Here is a 25,498-nt window from a genome sequence, read left to right on the forward strand (position 1 = left end):
TAGTATGTTACCCTAGGCAAACATTCTGTATCCAGAGAAATCATCACCTACTGCAAAAGTGTCAGGGTGACACATTTCAGATATGTTAGATGGCACAGACTTGACTTCCCCTCTCATGGCTTAACAGGAGCATGCCTTTTCCTGAGGTGGGATAATTGTCCTATAAAGATGATTGAAAGCTGAGGATTTAGTTCTGCAGATAAAGTAACCACCAGCATACACAAAGCCATGAGGTCAAGTCTCAGCACCACATAAAAATGAGGTGAGGTGGCACACACTTGTCATCCTCTTATTCACCACTGAGGAGGTAGAGCAGAAGTACAAGGCATCCTCTCTTATGTAGCTCTGAGGCCAGTTTGGGATACATGAGACTGTCTCACAAAACGATTGGTAACTAAAATCTAGAGGAGGACCAAGGTCCATGGAGGGATGGAGGCTGAGAGAGAGGCTGAGCTCTAAGAGAATCAGTTGAGCATCATCCAGATAAAGAAACCCAACAACCTCCCTGGAGCATGTCAGGAAGCTCCAGCCACAAGTTCCCCACAAATACAAATGGTGAATTTTGATGATGAAGAGAATTTTTTTTTATCAAATTAGGGAAGAATCTGAGGCTCATGTTAATGAAGTTAAGATGGAAATAAAGATTTCAAATGAAGGGGGAAATGATGTATGCAATAAAATTCCCTCTGTTGATGGCATGGATTAATTTAATATAGGTGAAATGCATTTGTGTGTATGGGATGGACAGGAAAATTAGAGGGTGCTAAGTCATTGTCTTTTGCCATAAGAAATTAAAATCTGGCTTCTAAAATTTAGACGTTTGTTCTTATAGATATATACATTGATGAGAACATTGGAAGTGATTGCCTCTGAAAAATGGAATGAATGAGAAGCATGCTGTGAAAATGCATTGTTTCCATCCATTTTGTGAAATTAGTTGAACCTGAGAATAGAGAATGTGGGCAGGTTTGGATCTGAAGAGCCCACTGTGGTATAGGCTGTAGGGTCTCTAGGAGGAGAGATGAAGAACCTAGCTGCGTGGAAGCAATGGAGCTGTTCTCCTTCCCGCAGCAGAAGCCTGGACTTCTCCTAGGAACTGGACAAATAGCAAGCAACTTTACTTTCCATGCACCCATGGCCGGTAGAGGACAGAGGGGCATGAACCAACGGTGCCCCCATCAGCATCCTGCTGACTCCACGGCCCTGGAGGAGGGAACTCCTTAAAAATGACCTTTGATAAATAGGGAAGCCATAACTATCACATCCAGAAAAACTCATCAGGCTTCCCAGGAAATATGAATGTAAATAAAATATTGATTAAAAGCTAAAAGGATTTTAATTAGGTTACTTAGTTTAATAGTTTAATTTGGCAGAAACAGACAACTTGGACAAGGTTCTTTGTGTAAGCACATTTTAAATCACTAATTAAAATTTCAGATGGCAATCTGAGATTAGCAGGGGGAATCTTCAAAGGCAACAAGCAAGATGCCCACTTATTTATTTTTTTTTAAAAAGATACAACACAATTCTCAGATGTTCCTGTGGGCCTTCTGTTTGAAACAGCATGGGTACTCAGACAGCGGAATCCTCTGTGACCTCATACAATCTCAATAACTAATATATGTTGAACTGAAGGGATAGCTTAGAGGGCAAATAGCATATAAGTTATATGTATTTTTGTTGTGTTCTAAATAGAATAGAAATAGAATAGAACAGAAAGAGTTGGTCTTTCTGAAACACAGTGTTATTAAATAGAAGAAATTGATTCCTTAACATCTAAAAGGCACAGCTCAGCCTAATATTATTTATTCAGTCCAATTCAGCTAGTGCATAAACCATTTAAAGTAAAACACCCAGAGAAGCTCTGTCTGTCGTCTCTATTAGGTAATTACATAGCAATGCACTACATTCATGCTTCAAGGTCAGAGCTAAGCCTGTGCTGGTTATGTTTTACACAGCACAGCATACAGAGTACATCAGTTGAGGACAACTGAGTATAAAAACTACTCTTTGAATATGGCAGATCACAGATTCTGGTTCGGCTCTTTAATCATAAGACCTCAAGCAATCTACAAAGTTTTTCTCATGCCTCAGTTTCCCTATTTGTAATACCGGACAGGCAATAATTATATCTGTTTCACAGGTTGAAGACTCACTAGGAGAATTTAAAATGACTAAATACCGAATGCTTGAACACAAAACTTTAAAGGCTAGTCAATACTCAATAAATGTTTGCTCTATAAATATGGGGCAATTAGAGTATTAGAATTGCAGAAGATTAAAAATCTTTATTGTTAACTAAGAAGAAGGGAGACAGGGGATAATAGTTATGAACAATGCTTGAAAGAGCTGGATTCAAACTCTAGCTCAAACACATATTAGCTGGGCATACCTTGAATGAATGACTGAGCTGCCAATGCTTCTGTCCCACTTTGTATTAATGAGAATAACTTTATCTCGTTTAGAGTGCTACTGAAGTGTCCCTAAGGTTAAGGCCTGATACAAAGCTTGACTCCTAAGACTTGTTCAGTAAATAGTAAGTCACTACCCTTTCTCTTCTGAAAGAAATACAAATAACGTGTGACTTGTGCCCTACAGGGATTTATAGATGTGGCAAGTCATAAGGTGGTCACTTCCACGAATTTAAATTCATTTGGAAGGACTTCAGTGGTGCATTGCTTTAACGGAAGCTGCCCAGGTACAGGAGAGCCTAATGTGTCCTGATATAATCAACACCCATCACTCTTTTGTTTTAGGGGAGGCAGCATTTTGAATCCTACACAGATTAACTGTATATGTCAATGATATTTCTATTTACATAAATGTCATCATAGCTTCAGAACAAGTAAGTCCTGGGCCAACAGATTACTTCAAACAGAGTCCTGTAAGCGCTGACAACATTTAGCAGCTGTGTTCTTGACCTTGGGGAAGACATTTGACTGATAATGTATAAAGTATCCCATTGAAACTCGGATAAGATTCCAATTTCCAGATAAATCCTAAATATCTGTCAGTGACATCACAAGTGAATAGAGAGGTCATCAGTTGCAAAGAATGGAAAATCTATTTCTTATTATTAACAGCACTAGGCAAAAAACAAAAATCCCTTGTCCTACCTTGTGTTTTGTCAATTGTCCTTTAGCTTTAGTTTGATTTTGTTTTGCGACAGAATATAGCTGAGGCTGGGCGCCAATTCAGGACCCTCTTATGTCAGTTCCTAAACTGTTGAGGTTATTATTTACTTATTTTAAGCTAAGCCTTTATTACCCATTAGCAAGAGTATTTAAAACTAATGAAAACTAAAAGGAAAATCTGTATAAAAAATTAAATGACATATGACAGAATATAAACAAGGCTGAGCTCAAATTCAGGCTTCTCCTGTCTCAGCACCCTAAATTGTTGGGGTTACTGTTTATCTATTTTAAACTAAGCCTTTGTTAGCCCAATAGCAAGAGTGTCTAAAACTAATGAAAACTTGAAGAGAAACCTGCATATAAAAATTTGAAAATGAAAATGTTTAATTGATCTAGTCTTGTAATGTCACTTTAACCCAGATTGTGTTTTTTTTTCTTTTAAGGTCTAAAATTCAATCCATTTCAATGCCAACGAAGATTTATACTCACCATTCAAAATGATCCATTTTGGTTATACCACTCATGTGTCAGCATAGTGTTGAAACAAGCCACTCTCGTTCTTTATATAATCATTCAATCATTTGAAAACTCAGCTTCTGCTAGAAGCTTACTTTCTTTTCTTCCTGCCACCATTTTCTGCATCTATGACCAAGGTCAAGCAGCTAATGTATATTTTTGGAATGTGAGATAGGTGCCCAGTTCTTTAATAGGAATACCATTATTCCTATTAGGATTGGGAAGCGATGTAGGAAGAACCTGGAGAACCCATGATATTCTTTATAGTTTGGTAGGCACACCCTATGGGTTACAAATAATCAAAAGAAACTGTAAGGCAACATATAACAGGTTAACCATGTCATTCTTGAGGTCTGTGAGCAAGATAGTCTGCTTAAAATGCTTACAAAAAGTCACATATGGGTTCAGATTTTCTCTACTGGGATACACTTCCAGGTGAAGTCATTCTGCCTCCCACATTGAAACAGTGTGAGTCTCTAGTAACGAAACAGAAACCATTGGTTCTGTACACAAATTCTTTTCATTATTGGACTAATGAGCATATGCTTACAAACCTAGCCCCCTTTTCATCTCAAACATATCTGATTGTTCCCTTCCCCTCTGGTTCGCTATAGCAGATAGCATCATGTAAACCAATTTGTGTCCAGGTCTAATGATCCTGGGCACTGAGTGACCATAAGGATGTCTTGAACAAAAGCTGTGTTTTCTGTTAGCATTCAGCGAATCTTTGAAACAGATGTGAGCTTGGGTACCAGGCCACCCTGATTAGTCATTATCAACTGGTCTTTGATGAAATGCCTATCTTAGAAACTGCATCTGTCTTTCTTGGGAGATTGTTTGGCTCTGGAGAATAAATGAGCCTGCAGGTTCGGCTTTTGTGGTTTCGCTCTGAATAGTAACCAATGTCAGAAGGCATGTGTACAATCCCTGCTCACCCTGATCCAAAGAGAAGAATGTTGCACAACCAATACAAAGACTGCTTTCTATTCACCACATAAACTCACTAGATCCACCAGGGTATTTCCTAGTGGGACTCTATTTTTTTTTCCATTAAACAACAACAAAAAAAAAAAGAAAAGAAAAAAGAAAAACCAAAAAACTAACCTCATAAATAATAGAAATTAAACCTTAATTCTAGTTAAACAAGATATCGAGAGAATTTTAATGCAAGTTTCATTTAAGTTTAACTGATTTGAAGCCTTCACCAGGAATTGGTGGATAAGGGAGTTTGAAGTGTTCCTTCGGGACACTCACTAATAGACTCGCCGGCCTCACAAACGGCATCTCCTTGGGGCTGTCTCCTGATTATCACCAGTGTCCCTGCGCTGAGGTGTGTTAGTGATAGTGTATCTCATTCTCCCACGGTTGTGCTTTTATAGATTCATTTTTCCGACGTGAACGCCTGGTGGGAAACTATTACGTACCCAATGAAATTGATCTATTTTCTTTCATATTATAAAAGAAACCTGTGTTGTTTGTCTAATGTTTCATGCTTGATGAATGTTTGATGCTAATTTCAAAACTGCTTTTAAAAATAATTTTAAAAACACAGTACACTCCTAAGAACACTGAATTTCCATCTTCTAATTTAAGCAGATAGCACAGAACCCTGGAGAACATGATAACCTGCTTGAAATTCTATTAATAATTTTTTGTCTTGTCTGAAAAAATATTTTTATTGATTCTTTGAGAATTTCATACACTGTGTTTTGTTCCTATTTCCTCCACTCCACTTCTCACCTTAACTCCCCCCAGGTCTATCTCTCACCTCATTAGCCCCCAACACCCATTTGTACCCCCTTTTCTTGTGTTTAATAACCCATTGAATCTAATTTGTGCTGTCCTTACACTCTTGATTGTGGGGCCATCCATCCACTGTAGCATGGTCCAACTACCAAAAGCTACACCATTAAAGAAAGCATGCTTCTTCTTCCTTAGAAGTCATCAACTTTTCCTAGCTCCTCAGCTGATAGTGGGGGTCCCCTGAGGCCCTCCCCATTCATGTTGGCTGGCCAGATCTTGTGAAAATCTTGTGCAGGCAACCGCTCCTGCTGTGAACTCACGTGGACAACATTTTCATACTCAGAAGACAAAGCTCCTCTCAGGTCTTCCCTGACATCTGCTCTTTAAATCTTTCTCCTCTCCCTTCCTAATCCTCAGGAGACACAATGTAAATGTCCCATTTGTGGCTGAGCCCGGCTCTGGCCTTTATTCTCCACACTTTGACGAGTAGTAAGTTTCAGGGTTAACCATTTTCCACTGTACAAAGAAACTTCTCTAACAAAGTCTGAGACACTCACTAATCTATTAGTGTAAAGTTACAAATTTGAAGGACAGTTCAATGCTATGCCCATTGGGTAGACGAGTAGCAGTACTTTTTTACCCCTGGAGTCTGTGAACTCCCCAACCATTGGTTGTTGGTCAAATTACAATACCAGGCATGTGTAGAGCAGATTCTAAATCCAGTCAGAAAGTAGTAGGTTATTTCCATAACATTTGTGCCACTACCTCACTCCTGGGTATATCTTGTCATGCCAATTATTATTGTAGTTCACAGGGTTTACAATTGGGTAGGACGTTGGTTAATATTCCCCCAGTAGCCTACACAGCACCTGCAGGTACTGTATACAAAAGCTTTGCAGCATGGAGCGAAGAGTCCTAGTCAATGCTTAGTTGGTTTCTTGATAGCTTATGACCAAAGTTGGTGGTGCCTTCAGGAATAGGATATTGCCGTCAAGATTTTGCATACAAACAAGAGTAAAGTTAATCTCCTGTGTTTTTCAGGGGGGGGGGATGTCCAGGAAACCCCTGACCAATAACTCAAATGGAGGTATCCTCACTTGGCGCAGGCTTTTCTTTTGACGACATATGACTTTTGGGAGGAGAAGCATTATTCTCTCTTCTAGGGTAACAAAAATCAAACTGTTTAATTTGAGCATGCGCGCACGCACACACACACACACATATACATATACATATACACACATAAATATGCATGCTCAAATAAATATATACACATATACATTCAATAAAATAGCATGTTTCTATATGGAATTTCGAACATCTTTAGTGTTGAATATGCCTCATCCCCCATCTGCCCTATCTTTCCATTCCTCTCCCCACCGAAACCTCCATCCCCATTACGCCTCTTTCCTCCTCACATCATCTGTGTCTGTTCAGCCTACTTAAGAATATGTTCTCCTCACTGTTGCATTGATGATCATGTAGCTTATTCTGTCCCACATCTCATTCCAGCAGACAACTACCTATAGTGCTGTGTGAGCTCATCTCTTCATCCAAATGGCAAAATTCCCTTCTATAGTACTGCCAGTCTTCAGTGTCTGCTTCCATCGATCTTAGCTGTTTTCTGAAGTTACACCACTAAGACAAATCTTTCATCTACCAAATACTCGTTCAGGTTTGTGACAACAGAAAGCAAGCCCTTCATCTCCTGCTTTGTATTCCACAACCACAGACACTTCAGCAATTCCTGAGACAAGATGTTCAAAACTTTAACCAGCCTTTAAAGGAGGGCGAACAGTAACTTTTATCAAGTATCTATTGCATGTTATTCTGATGGTGTAAAGATTCTTGTTTTGTTTTATAGTCTCTCATCAATAAAGTATTTTGAGTATATTACTGTGTGTAAATATATATTGAACTTTAGAGATGAATTATAAATTATTGCATGTAGCTATGTGATTTGTTAGTGTTTCAAGGCACAGTGCACATTTAGTTGAGGTTTCTTGTTCTCAGCATTGATGACATGTTGAGCCAAAGGGTCCTTTGACTGACTGTATGTCTGTCCTACAGACTACTACATGAGGCCTAGCAGGATTCCTGGCTTCTTCTGCTACATGTCAGTAGCATCTCCTAGTCTAAAGTGTAACAGCTAGCTACCTGTAGACACTTGATATGACACCTCAAGAGCAGACCTGCCTTGCCCTCTGCCAAGAGTCATCAATTTAAGATGTCAGTTATCAGTCCTAGATCAGTAAGGGGACATGAACCACAAAGCACAGCAATGATAAAATATGGCACCTGACATATAGGGTGTGGGGGAGGGTAGGAAAGAAACATGAGCCAGTCTAGAAAGAGTCAAGAATGGCTGGACTTCAATAGAAGCAATATCAGAAGAGAGGAAAGAATCTGCCTTGCATTTTTGGCACAAAATGCAGCAATGGAGATGAGGTAGGCTGGAAGGATGTACGTGAGTTCGATGTGGTTTGGGCACTTGTGGGGGCTCACAGCTGTGAGCCTGTTCCACCTTGATTTAAGGTCAGAGAGTCGGAGCTTATTTTTGTTCTTTCAAAGTTGTTGACAACAGATGTGGCTACAATTAACCACCTTGACATAGGGTGCGGTTAATTATATAAGCATGTGGAAAATAAAAATTTAGTGCTCACTGAATTTCCCTCCAGGTGCTGTTCTGTGTTTCTGTCTTTTGTTTCTCTCATATCTCTGTTCCTTGAGCTTAATAACTTCTAATTCTCATGCTCTTACCCTGGAACATGTGAATATTGTCAAGGCTGGACCCCGACAGATGTCACCCCGAGATGTGGCTTATGACAGACAGACAGTGTGTACGTGGACCTGGAGGACCAGAGGAGGGGAAATGGGAGCTGAGGGAAATGAAGAGCTGAGGCCATAATATTGTTAGGAAACTTATAAAATTATCTTGGGAATGTCCTGAAATCAGCAGAAGTCATTTGAGAATGGAAGATGGGAACAGCCTTAAGACAGACAGGAGAGACGAGAACCAAAAATAGTTTGTGAGATTTAAAAAAAAAGTGTTCCAAATTCAACAGTGTGTAACAGTCACAACTGACAAATGACTGAAAAATCATTATGGCCAATATGGAAAAATATCCTTTTAATGATGGAAGGTAATTATTTTAGATGCAGAATGAATGAGAAGAAATAAAGCTAAACACATTTACTACAGAGCTATTGCTATATACAAAGCATAGCCTATGGTAATGGGAGATGGGATGAAACAGAAAAAGGTATTTCAAATACAAAACAATTATAGACCAAATTTCTTTATTAAAATTCAAATCTCATTATGTTAAAAAGTATAATTAGAAACTTAATCTAGAGGGGAAAAATCAACTGCAGATCTTGTAATATAATCAATTTTTCAAAAACAAATTCCCTCCATAGTAATTTCTTTAGAATCTGTCATGCGCTTGACAGTGAATAGGTGCTTGGAATTGAAAAATTAGTGAAACTTTATCCCCCAAGAGCCCAAAGTGTAAAAACAAGCTGATAAATACATCATTAAAAGTCTGTTTTGCAAATTTTGGAACAGTATTCCTTAAGAGTGCTGGAGAGAAGGACTGAGCGTTCGGTGGTATGGTGGAGGAGACTCGCAGCACAGGGATTGGGTAGGGCTGAATGGAGACTTCACAAGGTCTTCCATGATGGGGTGGGCTTGTCTGATGGTGGTTCTGTTAGGGCCGCTCAGACTCCTCCAAGTAACACCTCACCCATGTTCCCATGTGCTTATTAGATTGCCTTCCAGCAAAATCTTCCCTTTGGTCTTGGTCAAGCTCCATCTGGGGTGGAACAGACATTCTTCTCCCTGAGGAAAATCAGCACATGAAATTCCTGCAACACAACTTATCTAAACTTTGAGGCATGTAGAAAGGGGTACAAAAAGTTTTGTTGCATTTAGTCTCTGAAGATTTTGGGATTAACTCTTATTACAGCGAAACTCAGCCATTCTGGACCCATCCCGAAAGGAGAAGTCATTTGGCGCGCCGCTTGAGAACACAGTCAGGAAGGCCAGAGCTATGACTTGGCGTTCATTGGCCTGTAGCAGACCCCTGGGTACTGAAGACATGGCCAATACCAGGCTGCAGGAACGGGTTTGGTGAAACTGTATCCGAACAGCAGCCTTACAGCAGCTTCAGCATCCAACACATCTCCTTGAGAGGATGATGCGGGAAGACTATCAGCTTGGTAGTGTCTGATGGCTGCTGTTGTTCATAGTTGCCAAAGTATGCAATAAGGAAAAAGATGAGTTCAGAAAACAAATGCCTGATTTTTCTAAACAGTCCACAAATTACAAAACCCATGGAACAAGGTTAAATAGCCGTTGATTCTCATTCCACAAGAGTAAAGGCTGATACTAAGAAATCCTAGAATAGCAAAGCCAATCGGAACATAAACTACCACAAAGTGGCTCAAGAAGGGAGTCTTGCCTCTCCATTTTGGTTTCACACCAACATTTTGTGAAATCTTTTGAGCATCTATCAAATAGGTAAATGCTGGGAGCGAGAAAGCCAGGGGATTTGCAACTTCCTCTCTTCAAGGGAACAAAAGACAGGAACACTGTCAATGCAGAGAAAGGGCTGTGTATTTAACTGTTAAAACCTGGGCATTGTTGGCTATTGAAGGTAGTGTTTCAAAGAAGTTATTCAACCCAAAGTTTGGATTGAAAGCAACCGACGTTAAGTGTCCCATGGCCCTGTTCCTCCAGGTGTCTGTGAGCAAGACACATGTGGAAGACTGCTCAGGCCGTGTGGGGGGCATATTCCACAGGTGCCCTCTATAGAGATGAAAGAGTGCAGAGGGCATTACTGGGGAGCACAGGGAACAACAATAGCAACCACAAATCCTCACTGTCTGGGAAGGTCCTTCACGCTCTCCTACTAGGCATGTGATGGTGTTGCTTCCCTCCACTCCCTTTGAACTTAAATAAACCTCTTATGGTCTGTTCTGGTCACGAACAAAAGTCCCCTTTGGGGTGGAATTTTTTTAAAGTTTATCTGATCTTGGGTTAAATCAATGACTTACTGGCCTAATACACTTCAGATTGTCCTCATTTGGGCTCAGATGGAAGTACAACCTAAGAGAGAGAAAAGCCTTTGTCCCAGGAGACAATCCTCATAGAGCATCTTTAGTAACTGCTATCTGAATGCCACACATTCTGACATATGCTTGTTGTTTTTTTTCTAACTATTGTACATCACTCCTTGATTATACTGGTCTGGAAAGAGACTTAGTAGTTATGCCCAAAACAAGTTCTGAACCCACACGGTAGGGTCAAGCAGCGACCCTGACAGTGACCCTTTCAGACAGCGAAAGACAAAACCCTGGACATGATCAAGGGGCACTTCACCTCTCCAAAACAAGGCATACGCTTTCTAAGGAAAGGCACTGGAATCGAAAGAAGAGAAATAGTCCAAAACAGTTCAAGTTGCTCTGACAGTGGAAATCAGTGTAATTCAGGTTACATCATGAAAGATCTGATTAACAGCGTACCCATTCAGCAGGAAGCAGTTTGGAGAGAAATAACTACGTCCATATTCCCAAATATTGTTTATAAATGTTCTTTTACATTTAAAGGGGGATATGATATAGATATGAATAATTTGCATTGATATGGATTCTGCTTTAGTGATTTAAACTTGTTATATGTATATGTATTTCTGATACTGATTAAGGTATTGTGATTGTGTAGTTCATTTTAAAAATGTAATGTGTAATTAGGAAATATAGGTTGCTAATGGATAAATATCAATAATAGTAAAAATTGTAGTCATGTTAGATTTTCTAGATGTACATAGATATATTTCAGATAGGCATTCTTCATATCTTTCAAAGACTACAGAATATGGCATTTTAAATGTTTTAATAACTTAGAGCTTTTCATGACGAGACACATCTGCTCCTGGCAGCACAAGCTACTTCAAGAGGAAGATGGGCATCGAAGAGGCTACTTATGGAGTTTGATAGCCATTTGGGCAAGAAACTGCTCTTGCCTGGACTGATGCATAGACTGGACACAAAGAACCCGCAGAGAGAGGACTGCTGAACTTGCCTAAAGGTGAGATGGTCTTTTGGGGTTCCTGATTCATGAAAGAGTCTGCGAGACATTTTGCACGACACAGCAGATAGTGACTGAACTGTCTTTGAAATTTCCTGCTTCATGGAAATGTCTGCTGGAAACTATGGGCCTGTAGGCCAAAGGTGGATGCCCCAACGGTACAGAGGAACTTTGGGTGACTGTCCAGGCAGCAAGTTGTCTCTGTCATTTCTAGAGTTTGAAAGTTGCATATTTCTTGTTTACTTAGGTAGTATTATAACCTTCTGGAGTCTTTGATGGAGTTGAAGAATGGTTCAATAGTTATAGTTTTCCTTAGTTATGATAAAAGATAAAGTAGATATAAATATTGTAACTGTAATTCTTGCTTGATAACTGTTTTGTTATATGTAATTTTACTATGTTAAAGTTAAAGCCTTTCTTTTTTGATTAAACAGAAAAAGGGGAAATGATGGAGGACTCCCATTGGCTAATAACCTGACAGTAATGAAATCAATCAAGAAGTTTAAATGGATATTTATTAGTATAATCACAGATTTGAAGAGTAATGTATTTTGCAATTTCAAATATTGATAAGCCTGTTAAGTGTTGGACTCATCAATATCCTTATAATATAATTTTTAGTAAAAATATTTTTTAAATTTATTCTATTTTTTATGTAGATTCTCTACAAGAGAAACAAGTTCTCCTAATTGTGGAGCCATGCCTCCAGACTCAAAGAAAGTATGTTAATTGCTTCTTTGTAGAGAAAATTATTAAGTTCACATGCCTTAAATCTTTGTTTCTCCTGTCTAAATCCAAATTTGTACACAAGGAGAATGTACCTGATGTTTTGGTTTTTTTGTTCATTTATTTCTGTTTTATTATTTTAATTTTCATTGACAATAGGTTTTTTCGTACAATGTTTTCTGATTGCAGTTTCCATACTTGAAGTCCTCCCCATATTCCCACCCACCTAAGTGCACCCTTTCTCTTTCTTTCTCATTAGAAAACAAATAAGTTTCAAAATAAAGGACGAATAAAGAAAAAGAGACACAGAGAAGGCACAGGAAGCACATGGAGACACAGAGACACACACATACTTATACACACAGAAATCCCATACAAACAAACACATTAGAAACCATAATATGTAAACAAAAGATCTGAAAGTTAAATGCAGAAAATGCCCAAAGTATGAGACAAAAACTCTCCAGAAATACCCTTGCGTTCATTTTGTGTCCATCTGGAGCTGGCCACGGGGTCTGCTCTTAAGTGTGGTTTGTCTAACGAGTGAGACTGAAGTCACTGAAGAGAAGAACTTCTTTTTTCCAAACAGCTGTCAGTTGGAGACAGCTTCTGGGTCAGGGATGGGGGCACTGGGACCCCATCAGGCCCAGACCCATGCATGCCCTGCTCATGCTTCTATAGTCTCCTGAGTCCATTTCTGTGTCAGCCCTGTTTTCTGCAAGGGGGTGTTGTCTTGGTGTCTTCCACCAACTCCAGCTCTTAGAATCTTTCCTCCTCTTTCATAAAGTTCCCTAAACCCTGAGGGGAGGGATTTGATGAAAACATATCATTTATAACAGAGCATTTCAAGATCTCTCTTCACATTGTCCAGTTGTGGGTCTCTGTTTTTGTGCTTATACACTGCAGGAAGAAGCTTCTCTGATGGTGGCTAAGACAGACACTTATTGATGTATATAGCAGAGAGTTGTTAGGAGTCATTGTATTGCTATGTTCCATTGGCAGAATAGTAGCATTCAGTTTGCTCCTAAGTCGGTGGCTTCTCTAGTCTCAAGTTCTTGGCCTCCCAAGTAATGCCACTTCATGGAGTGGCCCTTAAATCCAACCACATAGTGGTTGGTTACTCTCACAACTTTTGTCCCATGATTGCATTAGCATATATAGGCAGGTCCCCAGTTTAGGTGGAAGGTTTTGTAACTACGCCTCTGTTTACCTTTCTTCTCTGATAGGGGCAGAGCACCCTACAGTAGTCAGTAGGGATGAAGACTCTAGGCAAGCACCAGCTCAACTTCTCCATGTTCAATGAGTTGTGTAAGGGCTTTGCTCTCAGTTGTGAAGAGCAATCAATATTTTGGCAATAACTTGGGTCATTAGAACTTTCTAAAAGACTCTTTTCAGTCAACAACTTGGTTAGATATAATCCATTCTTGGCACTGAAGGTTTTATTTGGTGGTGAAGGATGTTTAGTTGGGGCTTTGTCTTCCCCATTGTTTGGTGATTCCATAGGTTTCATATATGAAAGCTTTTACTGGAGTAGGTTTACTTTCTTCCTCCTCTCCCTCTGTTTATTTCTCTTTCCAATCCACCTCCAGTTCATCCATAACTATATATTCTATTTCCCCTTCCTTAGGATATCTTTCCTCCCTGCTAAACCCTTACTCTATACCTAATCTCTGTAGTTACATGGACTGTAGAATGTAGACGTAAAAGTTAATATCCACATAAAAGCAAATTTATACCATGTTTGCCTTTTAGGTCTGGGTTACCTTCCTCGGGATGAGGTTTTTTTTTTTTTTTTTTTCTAGTTCCAACCATTTGCCTGTGAATTTCATTATTTCATTTTTTTAACTGCTGGGTAATATTGCATTGTGTAAATATAACACATTTTCTTTACCCATTTATCTGTTGACAGACATCTACACTGTCTCAATTTCTGGCTGTTAAGAACACAGCAGCCATGAACATGGATGAGGAAGCGTCTCTACAGTAGGATACAAACTCCTTTGGGTAAACATGCAAGAATAGTATACTTTGATCATGATACTTGGTGTAGATCTACTCCAAACTTCCTGATAATAGCCACACTGATTTCCATAGTGGCCATACAAGTTTGCACTCTCACCAGCAAAGGAGGCGTGTCCTTAACCCACATCCTTGCGAGCAAGAGCTCTCATTAGTCTTATTGATCTTATCTATTCTGACTAGTGAAAAATAAAATCTCAAAGTAGTTTTGATTTGCATTTCTTGTATGACTAAGGATGTCAGACATTTCTTTGTTTCTCAGCCATTTTTATTTTATCTTTCGAGAGCTCTCTGTTTAGCTCTGTTTTATCTATCCATCATGGCACAATGTCTTGTAACTCTTGAGAGATCTTAGTGTGCTTACTGATGTTGATTTAAGACATCACAACTCCAAGAACAAACAGCGACATTAATTTGGTGACACTCCATGTGATGGGTTTGATCCTCTGTCACTCTGGAAACATACCTGACTTCTGAAAACTGCCAGCATCCCCGAGACCTGCACTCACCTGTGAGAGATGAGCGCATCTGTTGAGTTTCAGGAGAAAATGCCCTCAGAGGTACCCCAGAGAATAACTGTTGAAATTGAAGACTTTATTATGAAATGGTGGGCATTTAGCAGAATCAGATCCAGGCAGCTTTGTTATGTTCTTGTCTACTAGGCAGAAATTTCTCCTTCATGAGAAAATTGAAAATTGGGGTAATGGGATATTATAGAAATGATGAAGACTCTTATGGTGTGATATGGATTTCTCTTTTGTGAGGAAGAGAGGAAGAGAGGAGAGCTGTGATTTATTATCTTGGAAAATGAGTTAAGGTACAGGTGGGATGTGTGTCTTTTCACTTTTCTTAAATGTTAGGTTTCCCGGGACTTTTAAGAACTTTATGTTCCAGTTTTGCAATTGGAAGTGATAAATGCTGAAGAAAAAATGCTTATTTATGGCTTTTCCCAAAAGCTTTGTAAAGTTGCAATTTTCTCTAAGACTTTTGTGCTTCATGACATGACTTTGCTTTCGAATGCTAGCAAAATAGGGTCCTTGATGAGACTCTAATGGAGCACAGGGCAGGCAGAGGCAGAAGCAAAGCACGAGTGTGTGTACACATGAGTGTTGGGGAAAAGCAGGTTCTCACTTTGAGCCAAGAGAGACACAGAGATGACTTGCTAGGGAAGAAATATGTTTCTCAGGTCTAATGCTCTGTAATTGTACAGCTGTTCTCCTGTTTGTTCTAAGGGTGTGATGTTTAGAGCCAACAATTTTTATATCATGTAAAATATATACATATGTGTATATATATATATGTATTCATACACAAACATATATGTGTATGTTATAGACACACATATATGTAAAACATATGCTTTGTACATGATAAGTTTTCAACAAACACTATGAATTTATAACAATGATTATTCCAGCACATATTTCATGTTAACATAGAAACTGACAATGGAGTGTTAGCATGTAACGGTCCAATCCCATCTCCCATCTCTCCAGCACACATTTACAGAAAGCATCATTAATATGGATCAGATACCCTATACCAAATGTTTTATCATTTAGCGAACTTGGTACCCATGGTCCTCTATACTTTGTACAAGTAAAAGGAAGAGGAGGGCCTGTTCAAATATGACATAGGGGCTTACTAGATGGGAAAAAGTACATGGAGTCCTTTGATACAGAAGAGGAGGATTTTGCCTCATGTTGACACAAAGAGCTGACACAGTACGGGAGAGTTCAACATGAGATGCACCATGGCTGTGGACTGCGGAGCCCTGAATATACCCAGCTTTACAGTACTAGTAAGCAATCATCAGACAATGACCAGGACACAATGCCAGGACCCGTTCAGCCCCACCAGGAACCATAGAACTCCCTTGGACACTGAGGACGGCCACAGTGGAAGTCAGTCTGAGTAGCTATTTAGAAGCAGATGCCTTCCTAGGGATAAATAGACTGAATATGAGGCTAAATGGGAAAGCATAATTGTGCCTGAAGCAAAGGAGAAGGATGTAGGGAAGATGGGGATCCTTTCAGAGCTGGGGAAGGAAGAGTGCGCATCTAATACCTGGCACACGTGCTCCTGTAAGTCACAGACACATGCAATTTCAGGTTTTTGTTTGCTTTTTTGTTTGTTGAGTCATGCTTCTAAACCTTCCAAATGATGACCGGTATGATAGTTCTGGCAGAAGAAAGTCACTCCACACTTCCTGCTACCCATCCCAGGATCTTCTTCTGCTTCCTTGTGACACTCAGTCATGCCCTTCTTTGACCAGTATAGGGCAGGTTATATATGAGATCCAAACGTATTTACTGCCCCTTTCAAATCAAAAGGTTATTGAATACTTGATATCTTTTAGGTGTCCAGGTCTTGGTGGTCAGCATGCTTACACACTCATGTGAACTTCCCAAGTAAGATCCTTGTGATTTCACAGGCCTCTGCAGTGGGATGAACATGGTTGCTGACAGTAGATATTTGGGAGATACCTTTCTTTTAATGCTTGAAAAAAAAATGTTTTTGTAATCCAGTCACCTATCAGTCTGTGGAGTGACAGCCATGGCAATAGAGACATCAGAGGACTGCCCTGAAGTTTCCCAATTTATTATCAAAGGCATGTCTTTATGTTTTCCCCTTTTTGGGGCAGTGACTCACGCTTAGTGTGAGGTTCTCCATGGCCTTCAGATTCTTATGTTTAAAGCTGTTCTTAGTAGGAATATAGGCAATCCAAGTGCCAAAAAACGTTAATTTTTAATTGACAGGTAAAATAACAGGAAATAATTTTAGACGTCTAAATTAATATTTTAATGCCCTGTAATGTTTCTTTTTATTAGGGGGGAAATCCAACTTCCTTGGCACGGCCTGTTCGAGGCTCTGTACAATATTTCTGCCTCATTTCATCAGGGTTGCTCCACGCTGGCTTCTGCAGGACACTTCCTGCCACCGCTTCTGAGAATGTCCATTCATGAGCTCCCCTGTGCTTCTTCTGTGTCTCTCTTATTTTCTGAGGAATTTCTACTTCTGTAGGTGTAAAACCCACACTTCATTCTTCTGGCAGACTTGCCTTGTTCAGCTGGGAAGAGCCTCCGTGTCATCATCCACAACACGATTACTTTCTTTATAGAAGTGAATGGCAGGCATCCATTTGCATACATACGGGTCTTGTTACCCTCTGTGCACCTGGTGGTAAGGGACGATGCTTTATTCATCTTCGAATAACACCCACCATACTGCTGCCTGCCCCAGAAAAGGAGCTCAATAAATGTTTGTGGAATGAATGACGACAAATAAATCATAAAACGTATGAGGAGTCTGGATGATAGGAAACATTTGTCTTGACACGTGGCATGAGGCACAACAAGGGACATGAGAAGGCGGTAGAATAACACTGTCACAAACGCCCTTGTTAGAGGAGCTGAGCCCTGCAAAACAGTGGAAACATTTCATTTTTACAAAGCCACCTCTACTATAAATTACACCTTGCCGCTCGAATAAGAAACTCAATATTACACTCTAAACGATGGATATCATTGATTGAGTAATCGGAATTGTAAAATTACGTTCAACTCACAAGCTGGGAGATGCTTTAAGTAGGTGGAATCTGCTGAGTCTTGAGCGAAATTGGCATTTCCTTATTTACTGACATGAAGGTGCTGAGATATGCTGGCAGGCATTAGCATGTTTGTTGACGGTAACTTGGCTTGGCAGGCTAGAAACTCCAGTGTGAGTTTTATGATTACATTTTCATTACAAAACACAGATCTCTATCGAAAGCAGTTTATGGCTCGGAGTTATTAGTCATCCGGCAGTCCTGTGTTTGAGTGCTGAGCCGTGTTTCATTTTAACAGGGGAGGCAGGCTTGAAAACCCATTTGGTAAACAGTTTAGCCAGTGTCCCCAATCCCGAGGTGATGAGTGAATGCATGTGAAAGTTAAACCAGATGTTGTGTTATTGCAGAATTAAAAAGTCATTGAAATGTTGTACCATTCCCGAGACTTTTCTTCAACAAGCAGTATATGTAAACACATATTAATCCAACGCATAATAGAGAGCATAGCTAAGTAAAAGACATTCTTTTCCATATATATCAAAATTTGGGTGTGGTATATGTGCATACGCATGTTCGCAGGTCTGCAGGTCTACTGCGTGAAGGTGCACATCTATGTGTCCATTTGGAGGCATAATGTCGGCATGGAGTGTCTTCTTCAGGAGACGAGGTCCACTGAAGTCGGAGTTCACTGGCCCTTTCAGCTAATGGTTTGTCATCTTGCTCTGGGATTCACCGGCTCTGCCTCTCATGTGTTCACAGGTGGGTCTCCTTGCACACCAGGTGTTCCTGCAGTTTCTAGAGATTCGAACTCTGTGCCTTGCACTTGTGTGACAATCTCTTAGCCCCTGGACTCTGGCATCAAGTTATTCGTATTAGAATGGCTGGTGAGATTGAATTAACACTCAGGTCAGATTATTGTCTCCGGACGCAGGAAATCTCAGCTGATTTCCAGTGTGTTCCTTTTTTTTCTCATTTTTTCATGACGATGGATACACTTGATGGGGACGAAGGCTCTCTGTTCACAGCGAAGGGGAAAGAATGAATTCCCTCTCATGCCAGGATTGAGTTGTAACTGGCAATTAGAGGCCAGGTTGGCGGAGCACTCCTGTGGGTCTGTTAATGCCTTCCGACCATTGCCCAGGGCTGCAGATTGTAATAATTAGTGCTGTAAGCATAAATAGGAAAATGAGGGGGCTGTGCTAGTTGATCCCTGAGGTCCCTTCCGGCCTCAGAGTTTTAAAACCGGTGAGCCCGAAACTGCTAATGTGTTTATGACTACGCCCAATTTGTGCCTGGGGACAAATTACTCATTAGAAGGATAGGTCATTTTTCATTAATTTGGCGCAGAAATACAAAATAGAAATGAAAAGTGATCGCCAGCTAACATTAGTAATATGTGGTTCTGCCATATTTTACCGTTTACAAAGACACGTTGACTTTATAGTAGCATTATGAATTTCCTTCTGCTTTTGGCAATTTTATACCAGGCATTTTAGCTTGGTGCACATCTTTGGTGTTCCAGTGTTGTCACATACGCTGCAGGATTTCTCCTAATCGGAACATGTCCTGGGAGGAGTGGACAGAGAGGGACTAAGCTCAGCTAAGCCGGGGGCTCTATGAAGACCAGGAACATGCTCAACTTCTTCCTGTCATGCTTTTAACATGCTATCCAGTGTCTTTATTGCGGCTCTAGTTCAGCCAAGGAAAGCAATTGTCACCGGTAGCACACAGGTAAGGCAGTTGGCAATATTCAGACAAAAGTAAAGAAGGTAAGAGAGCGGGTAGCGGTAACTCAGTCTACACAGACGAAACTATTTTAAGGGAGAGCTATGTTGGAGCTTGAGGTAACAAGCGAATCATTTTCTAGAGATAGGGAAAGGGGGACACAAGTCCCTAGGATGAGAGTGTGTTTAGTTGGCACCCTTAAAAGAGAGCAGGGACTCCAGGTGTGTGGAGCAGAGATGATACCACAGAGGCACTTGCTGGGAGGGTTTATACATTAGTTGGGTATTTTGTTAAATAACACAAAAAGCAGTTCAATTCACTGTCATACATTTGGACCTTATGAGCAAAAAGGGAAAGATAGGAAACTGTAAGTTCACTGTCATATTTTAACTTGGAAAGTCTACATCTTCTGAGCTTTCATTGTTACGTTTGTTCTTGCTTGTGAACGTGGGGTCAACACCTTTCATAGTTCCCTGAGAAGATCAGCCTTCTGCATTAAGTTCTCATGGCTTGCTCTGGAAGTCACATCCTGTTATCTTTGCTCGGTGTTCTTTCTGCCCTTTCTTTCAAAAGATTGGCGCTGAGTTTCCTTCTAAAGATTGTGTACTCAAGACCCCAAGATGAAAACGGGCTCTAACAAGCTGAGGCTCATGAACACCATTGCTAGATTTTAGTAGCTGCCCTGCAGTCAGGTGCCTTGCTGAAATACTGTGCACCTTATTCCTTCTTAAAATTCCACACTGCAAATGGGGAAAATATAAGCTAGGAAGTCCTTCCATTTATTAAAAGGCAGATCCCTGAAAGACGTAACATTTCTTAAGTAGCTTTTATCCTGACACTCACATTTTTTGTCCTAAAAAATTATTAACAGTATATGTACAAATATTTTTGATGTGAGATAAACAGTCTTTTTCATCCCACTCTCTCTCGGTGCTTCCACCCTGACACCCACCCATCCACCTACTCAGCCTTCCATGCTTATGGAAGTGGAAATTTTAAAAAGAAAAGAAACCTTAATAGACATATTTAGCTCAAGGTCCTCATTCCAGTGGAGGGGACAGTCACATAAAGAGATAATTCAAATATAATGTGACACATGCAAGTGACAGAGATATGCATGGCAGAGCAGCCGGTACTCCATCATTCAGACTGTGATCGAGATGGGCAGAGCCTCCTTCTCCTGAAGTAAAATTACCAAGAAAATAGGAGAAGTACATTTCAAAGTGCAGGGTAGTGGGAAGGATATTTATAGTCATATTTTGAATGTAAACTTTTTACCATTCAAGAACTGAGCTGCAGCACTTGTCCGGACTGTGACTCTCATGGTAACCTCCTCGATGTCAACAAAAGAAAAAAGCAAATATGATGTGAGCGCCCTTCCAGAAATTTCAAGAAGACTGTTAAAAATACATTTTCATGCAACTTGGGGAAAGCCCTGGGAGTACCCAGAGATGGATACACAGGTGTAGAAGGAATGGAGGGCTGTGTCCCGCCACCCGGCTAGCTTTACCCAAAATAATTACACGGAAACTGTATTCTTTTAAAACACTGCCTGGCCCATAGTTTCAGCCTCTTATTGGCTAATTCTCACATCTTCCTTTAACCCATATTTAGTAATCTGTGTAGCACCACGAGGTGTGGCTTACCAGGAGAGATCTTAACCTGCGTCCATCTCGGAGAGGAGAAGCATGGAGACTCACTTATGGCGACTGCCTGAAGCGTCTCCCCAACTCTGCTTCCTTGTTCCCACAATTCTGTTCTGTCTACTCCGCCTACCTAATTTTCTGTCTCTTAAAGGGCCAAGGCAGTATCTTTATTAATAATGAAAGTAACACATAGACACTCCTCCATCATTCCTGGCTGCCTTCCTGGGACCTTCAGATGACCTATTGCTAATTCTAGGCCATGACTTTAGATCAGGGTAAAACACCTTACCTTTAAGAAAATCCTTTTTTAACCATTTGCTTGGACTGTTGAATGGATAAATATTGCCTTACAGACATATGCTTTAGTTTATGATAAATGCAGTGTTTTGTTTAAGTGTTGTTTTTTAACATCATAAATAATGGCTAGGAAGAAAAGGAAGTCAGGATGTGGCAAAAAATGAAGCTGTCCTAAGGATACAGATTATATTTCTAATATAAACCCAATGCATTTTTAGTAGCTGTGGGAAGTGTGAATCGTCTCCTGCCTTATTAAGGCACAGATCTATTGAATCCTGCCAAAGTCTGTTCTTTCCTAGAAATATCCTGGGAGAGGAGACTGTAGCACAAATATGATCTATTTTCTCAGCTAACAGGGGACAATGAAGGCACTATCGTAGAGACAATATATATCTCCTGTCTGCGCCTCAGTCTCAGTATACAAATGTGAAGATCAGAGCCTTCTCCTCCCAGGGTCCATTCCAACAATAGACACAGTTATAGTTATCTTCTATTGTATATCAGCATTGTGGCGGGTGTAGAAAACTTTATAGGTACTCAAACATGCTACTAATCCTGACCAAATCTGGTAAACTAACTTCTTGGGTGCTCCCCTTTTGGTTTTATCTGTTCATGGTCTAATGCAATGGAGGTGGTGGCACTCAGTTCCACGTGTATACTTCGAGTCATTAGGCTAAAGGATGGTTAGAAAAACACCAATGCATTGAGAAGAGTTTTAAAGAGAAGTTTTAAAGATCCCAAGCCACACCCAGTTCTTCATCTTACTTGGTAATTTTTAGAAATCATGCCACACAAAGGACACTCACAGAGCACAGAGGTGAACTAGCCTGGTACCGGAGTGACTCTGCAATGGTTTGGATGCCATCATTGCTCTTTAAGACTGGAGCTGATGGTACAGCACCTTTGGATGTCAGTGTGGTAATTTCTCAGAAAATTAGGAAACAACCTTCCTCAAGACCCAGCAATACCACTTTTGGGTACATATCCAAAGGATGCTCAATCGTGCCACAAGGACATGTGCTCAACTATGTTCATAGCAGCATTGTTTGTCATAGCCAGAACCTGGAAACAACCTAAATGCCCCTCGACTGAAAACTGGATAAGGAAAATGTGGTACATTTACACAATAAATTACTACACAGTGGGAAAAAATAACAACATTTTGAAATTTGCAGGCAAAAGGATGGAGCTAGAAAACATCATATTGAGTGAGGTAACCCAGAACCAGAAAGACAATTATCACTCATGAATGGTTTTTAAACATAAAGCAAAGAAAACCAGTTTACAAATTACAATCCCGGAGAACCTAGACAACAATGAAGACCCTAAGAGAGACATACATGGATCTAATCTACATGGAAAGTAGAAAAAGGCAAGATCTCCTGAGTAAATTGGGGGCATGGGGAGCATGGGACAGGGTTGAAGGGGAGAGGCAGAGAGGGAAACAGAGAAAAATGTAGAGCTCAATAAAAATCAATAAAAAGGCGGGGGGGGAAGACTGAAGCTGAGGCCATGGTGAAATACAGAACAGAATCTGGTCCTACTGAAAGCCAAGCATAACAGTACAATGTCACTCCAATGTGTGACCTCTTTCTGATCTATCTTGGGCAAGTCCTTATCGGGAGCCCTGGGATCCAGTGAGGAGCCACACATCATCAGACAGAAAAGCAAATCTCAGAAAGCAGTCGTGGGGTGAGCGCCCACTTGCTCTGCCTTCATCAAGGTCCCCTACTCTGGGGCTGAGATCTCCTAAAGCTCTCGGCTTATCTCCATTGTCATGCTGGCTCTAGTCCACACTTCCTCGTCAGAGCCGTCAGAATGTTCTTTCTAAAGCACAGCTCTGAAATTATCTCTGCCCCACTTACAAGGCTTTGATGTTGCCTCTGAGAGAGAGGTCAAGCTCCTCAGCCGGGTCTCCATCCTGACTTCATCTCTTGACACGTACTTCCCTTTCACGTACTTTGAGTGCAAACTCACACGGGACTGTGCCCTTCTTTGTCTATGTGTCTGCACGGGCAGCCACTTCTAGTCAGTGGCACTTCAGCGTCTGTGTCCTGCTTGTACTTTTCCAAAAGCTGTCAAAGGGAGGGCCGTGGCGCTGCCTTCTGGGCGCTCTCGCTCTTCTTTTTTTTTCCTGTACAGCGCCGATTGCATACTTTCACAGTTTGCAGTCCTTCTGCTACTCTCTCTAACCCCGCACCCATCCTGACTCCTCCCACTTCTCTGATGTCTTCCTCCCGGCCTCTTCTGCTGATAATTCTTCCTTTTGATAAATGTCTACACACAGAGTGGCCCTCACGCCAGCACTCTTCTTTCCAAATGCTGCCTGGTAACTACAGCCATTTTGGTAACTGGTGACTTCCAAATGCATAGCCCATTGTGCGGGCAACAGATTCTTCAAACTCAATCTCTACAGAGCAGTTCCCCTGACGATCTCTTTCACATTCCCCATTCAGCATGCCCTCCGATTGAGCTTTGCTTGTGCACGGGTTTGGCATCTTTGACATGACGTACAACGTGACTGCATTGAAAACAGGGCTCTCCGTGCTCAGTTAATGACTGGCCAAGAGCAGTTGATGCTGCCATTAGGATGTCCCCTGGCCTCCCTGTTCTTGGTGAATTTACTCATGCTTTATTGTATGAAGTGTCTCAAATATATGTCATTAGTATGTGCTTAGTCTATTTCAGTGTATGATTCACCTTGTTTTAATTAAAATATTTTATTTTACTCGTGAGTGTCTCGCCCACATGTGTGCATGTGCACCATACATGTGCAGTGTCTGTGAAGTCCACGAGGGGACATATGTCCCCTGGAATGGAAATTACTGACAGTTGTTAGCAGTCATGAGGGTGCTAGGAACTAAACTCTCACCCTCTGCAAGAGCAGAAAGTCCTCTGAACTGCTGGGCCCTCTCGCCAGGCCTCTTCGTGATTCTGACAAAGTAAATCTGGTTATGTCCCATCAGCATCTAAACTATTTCTACAGCTTCCATAAAACATAGTTCAATTAGATTGTCACATCAGACTAGTAGAATGGGAACACCATTGTTACTATAGCAACACAAAGAAATTCCCCACAACCACCTTCCTTAAGTAGCTAAGTCAGTTCTCATGAATATTTTTTAGGATATTTATTTATTGTACATCTATTTGCTGCATTACGTGTTAACGAGTGTATATGCATATGTGTATGTGTGTGTGTGTGTATGTGTGTGTGTGTGTGTATTTGAAAGCCAAAAGTCAATGTCAATTGTTGTCCACTTTAATTATTGAGAAAGGGTTTCTCAGCATTTGGCTAAGCTAGTTGGACAATGAGCTTTGGAGATCTGTCTCCCTTTCCCCAGTTCTGGAGTTACATAAATTTTTGTAGTAGGTACTTTTGGGGATGAGCCACCTCTCCTGTCCCTATGAATTCTTTTGTTCCCCAGATCTCATATCCCAGCTGTGTGCAGTCCCTGGGCAGCCCTGAATATGTACTATACCTCATTCCTCCATAGCTCGTATACCTAAAAAATTCTCTCCTCACTCATCCTCCTCACCACCTTCTCTTCTCTGCCTTCTTGGTTAGCTCACACTTTCTCTCTAGGAACTCGATCAAGGGCAACCTCCTCTAAGTCCCTCATCAGATAGGACAAACCCTTTGTTCTCTTCTTCATCTGTCCTCATCATGCAAACATACTACCATTGTTTAATTAAATTACTCCATCTCCCATCTCACTGAGTAGATTCATAGCAAATCGGTAGTTTTCTGGAAAAAAAATTATGTAATATATTCCCAGGCATTAAAAATGGTCTGTAAAGAAGAAATCAGGGGAAAAAAGATAACTTAAAGAATGTGCAAGGCATTTTAGGTCTCATTGCAACTCTGTATTTACTGATTCTAAACTGTTTTCCAATGGCTCTCGCATGGTGTTCATGGAGAGACAGCGAATTCTTTTACGAGCCATGACACATGGACACTGACTGAAAATGAACTGAGCAGCAGTGCGCACGCTAGCTCCGCGAGTATAATGCTGGGGAGCACGTTCAGAGAGGGATGAGAGGTATTATGACA

The sequence above is a fragment of the Arvicola amphibius genome, chromosome 8 (genome assembly GCF_903992535.2).
Source record: "Arvicola amphibius chromosome 8, mArvAmp1.2, whole genome shotgun sequence".
Taxonomy (NCBI): domain Eukaryota; kingdom Metazoa; phylum Chordata; class Mammalia; order Rodentia; family Cricetidae; genus Arvicola; species Arvicola amphibius.